This window comes from Triticum dicoccoides, chromosome 2B, assembly GCF_002162155.2.
Source record: "Triticum dicoccoides isolate Atlit2015 ecotype Zavitan chromosome 2B, WEW_v2.0, whole genome shotgun sequence".
Lineage (NCBI taxonomy): Eukaryota > Viridiplantae > Streptophyta > Magnoliopsida > Poales > Poaceae > Triticum > Triticum dicoccoides.
This window is the reverse complement of record NC_041383.1, coordinates 400,894,962-400,899,415: the sequence shown is the minus strand read 5'-3', so window position 1 is coordinate 400,899,415 and position 4,454 is coordinate 400,894,962.

Below are 4,454 nucleotides of genomic sequence, written 5' to 3'. Positions count from 1 at the left end.
TAGCAATGATCAATACGTGTCTTGCTGCCCCTCTTGTCACTGGGAAAGAACACCGCAAGATCGAACCCATCACAAGCACCTCTTCCCATGGCAAGAAAATCGATCTAGTTGGCCTAACTAAACCAAAGATTCGAAGAAGAAATACGAGGCTATAAGTAATCATGCATATAAGAGATCAAAACTCAAATAACTTTCATGGATAGAATTGATCTGATCATAAACTCAAAGTTCATCGGATCCCAACAAACACATCACAAAAAGAGTTACATCAAATAGATCTCCAACAGACCATTGTATTGAGAATCAAAAAGAGAGAAGAAGCCATCTAGCTACTACCTACGGACCCGTAGGTCTACAATAAACTACTCATGCATCATCAGAGAGGCACCAATGAGGATGATGAACCCCTCTGTGATGGTGTATAGATTAGATCTCGTGGTTCTGGAACTTGCAACGGCTGGAATTGTGTTTCGTCGACTCCCCTAGGGTTTTTGGAATATTTGGGAATTTATAGGGCGAAGAGGCGGTGCGGGAGGCCACCGAGGTGGGCACAACCCACCGGGGTGCGCCTGGGCCCCCAGGCATGCCCAGGTGGGTTGTGCCCCCCTCGGGGCACCCCTCTAGTACTTCTTTGGCCCATCTTGTGTCTTCTGGTCCAGAAAAAACTCCAAAAAGTTTCGCTATGTTTGGACTCCTTTTGGTATTGATTTTCTGCGAGTAAAAAACAAGCAAAAAACAGCAACTGGCACTGGGCACTATGTCAATAGGTTAGTCCCAAAAAATGATGTAAAGTTGTTATAAAATGATTGTAAAACATCCAAGAATGATAATATAACAACATGGAACGATAAAAGTTTATAGATACGTTGGAGACGTATCAGCATCCGCAAGCTTAATTCCTGCTTGTCCTCGAGTAGGTAAATGATAAAAACAGAATTTTTGATGTGGAATGTTGCCTAACATGTTCATCACGTAATATTTTCTTTTGTAGCATGGACATATGGACTTTTATATGATTCAAAGCAATAGTCTTGTTTTGACATGAAGACTTCAATACTCAAGCATATCAACAAGCAACCAAGTCCTTCGAAATATCAACACTAAAGCAAGTTATCCCTAGCCCATCATGCTCAATAATTGATCCATTTATGAAACACACTCGCATATTAGCTACACCCAATGCTCAAGTACGATCATAGTGCCCCTTAGTTGGTGCTTTATAAGAGAAGATGGAGACTCGAATAAAAATTGCATAAAGTAAATAGAAAGGCCCTTCGCAAAGGGAAGTAGGGATTTGTAGAGGTGCCAGAGCTCAAAGCAAAACAAACGAGAGATTTTTTTTTCGGGTGGCATACTTTTCCCATCAACGAAAATGACCGAGTAATTCCCAACACTTTCCATGCTAGATATATCATAGGCGGTTCCCAAAGATAAAATAAAGTTTATTCATTTTTCCACCATTCTTTCACTTTTCATGGCTAGCCGTATCCACGGGTGCCTTCCATACCAACATTTTCCAAGGAATTTATTACTTGACAACATAAAGTAAATTTCTTTTTCATTTCGGGACTGGGCATCCCTAATACCTTTGTCGTACTCTCGTGCAATGACATGTGAATGAACACTCATCTTGAGAATAACACATCTAGCATGGAAAATATTGGCCACCCCTTGTCGCTTCATGAGCAGTACGAGCACACAAAAGGGAAATTATTTTGAAATTAGAGATGGCACATAGAAATTTGCTTAGAACGGCATGGTGGACTCATGTGGCAAATTTGGTTTAAAGGGTTTTGGATGCACAAGTAGTAATCATACTTAGTACAAGTGGAGGCTAGCAAAAGATTGAGAAGCAACCAACCAAGAAATGAAAAATCTCATAAGCGAGCATTAAGCATAACTAACACCGAATAATGCACCACAAGTAGGATTTAATTTCATTGCATAACTATTGACTTTCGTGCTTGCATAGGGAATCACAAACCTTAGCACCAATATTCTTACTTAAGCATAATTACTCGTCAACATGACTCATATATCACTATCATCATATCTCAAAACTATTACAAAGAATCAAGTTTATTTTGTCCAATGATCTTCATGAAAGTTCTTATTACATCCCTCTTGAATATCTATCACTTTGGGACTAATTTCATATGTTGCTTTTGATAAGCTCAAACAAATCTAAGTGAAGAACATGAGCATAATTTTTTTTTCTTCTTCTCAAAATAATATAAGTGAAGCATGAGAAAATTTCTTCAAAATTTTACTAACTCTCAAATAAATCTAAGTGAAGCATGAGAGCATTTCTTAAAAAATATTAAAGCACACCATGCTCAAAAAGATGTAAGTGAAGCACTAGAGCAATTCCATAGCTCAAAAAATTTAAGTGAAGCATATAGAGCAATTCTAACAAATCATAACATAATTTTGGCTCTCTCAAATAGGTGTATCCAGCAAGGATAGATGACACTAAAAATTAAAAGCAAAGACTCATATAATACAAGACGCTCCAAACAAAACTCATGATATGTGACGAATAAAAATATAGCTCCAAGTAAAATACTGATGGTCGTTAGAAGAAAGAGGGGATGCCACTCAGGCTATCCCCAAGCTTAGTTTCTTGTTCCTCTTTGGATAATAACTTGGGGTTCCATGGGGCATCCCCAAGCTTAGGCTCTTCTTACTCCTTATCCCTTCATCCACCGTGATCTCACCCAAAACTTGAAAACTTCAATCACACAAAACTTAACAAAAACCTTCATGAGATCCGTTAGTATAACAAAGCAAATAACCACTCTAAGTATTGTTGCAAACCAATTCATATTTTATTTTTCCATTATATCTACTATATTCCACCTTTGCTATGGCTTATACCGATGAGGACATCAATACCATTGTTACACCCACAGCCCCTGCTGCTATACATACTGGACCAATTACTAGAGCTCGCGCACGCCAACTAAATTACCAGGTACTTTTGTTTCTTGGTAATGATTCTAATGTTCATGAGAATATGATGCTGCCTAAATTGGATACATTTGTTTTGCTTACAAATGAAGGGCCTAGCTTGGAGAAGGATGAACATTTGAGCAAGAGAAAGCATGGAGATGATGGCATGCGCAAGGGGAACAAGAACGGAGTTACGAGTGATGATTTCAGGTCTTTGAAGCCACCATAACGAGTGCATGAAGCCTTGGATGAAATATACAAGATGCCACTTCATAAATTTCGTCCAGAGGCTATTATAGGTGCTGCGTCACCTTTTTATTGGGCCAGGCCCATGTAATTTCGAAATACATTAGTATAGGCTATTTTTAGAGTCCGTATGTGTGGGGAAACAAGAGATAGGGTTGATTTCGGACCCCTCCACCAAGGGCCACGAAATTCCCCCTCTCTTCCTCCATATATACAGCCCTTAGGGCACCGTTTAGACTTTGGGTTTTGTTTAGATTAAAGTTCGCCATAGCTGCAACTTCGCGTACTTCGTTTGTGTTCAACGACCAGACAAAGGCGTCACAGAACCCCACCTTGATCAATAAAGCTTTCATCTTATATTCGCAATATCCAGATTGCAATCTTAGTTTCTTGCTTGTTCTTCGTTTGCTCGCAGGAAAAAGACCCTCGTGGTCAGGTTGATCGTGCTCCGGCGTGGTCAATAACCTCTCGGAGTTGGTTTAGCGATTGCTAAGGCGCGACGTCCTCGCACGTTCGTAGTCGGATCGTCAAAGTCGACTTCCACCAAAGCGAAATCCATCATCTCATCGAAAGACGGGACACCTTTGCCTCTATCAAGTGGTATCAGATTTCCAGGTTGCTCGGTGAGATTTTGCATTTTTTCGTAGTTTAGATCGAGTCTGTTCTTCATACCTACAGTCCATGAAAAAGCCACAAAAAAATTAGGGTTAGTTCATCATATCCGAACCAATCTGAGCCTTTGCATAATCTTTTTAGGGTTTTGCTTTGTTGAATTTGCGGTTGCATCGTCGTGTCTAGTTGCTGGTCTTAGAGTGTAGTCTTTTAGAGTTTCGAGTTCTGGTCATAAGTTGTCACGCCGCTGCCGCACCATCATCATCGCCCCTGCCATCTACCACCACCGCTTATCCGCCACCGCTTCGAATCCGTATCCATATACCACCACCGCTGCCATATACCACCACCGCTGCCATCTACCATCATATATCCACCACCAATCTGAGTTCTTGTCATATTAGGTTTGTTTTCGAGATCCATCTAGTTTTCGATTCGTGTTTCCTTGCCGGAGTAGGTTTCGGCAAAAAAAAGAGTCCGGAAACCACCCTCCGTTTAGGCCCAAAATTTTCTGAAAACGCACTTGTCGAAAAAATTTCTGGCTATCCTATTTTTAGGTGTTTCTAAGCGTATTGAGACAGTCGCTGTTATAGAAAGTTGTTTTGACCCGTTTCCAGTTTTTGGGTCCGGGCAGTCGAAAAAAA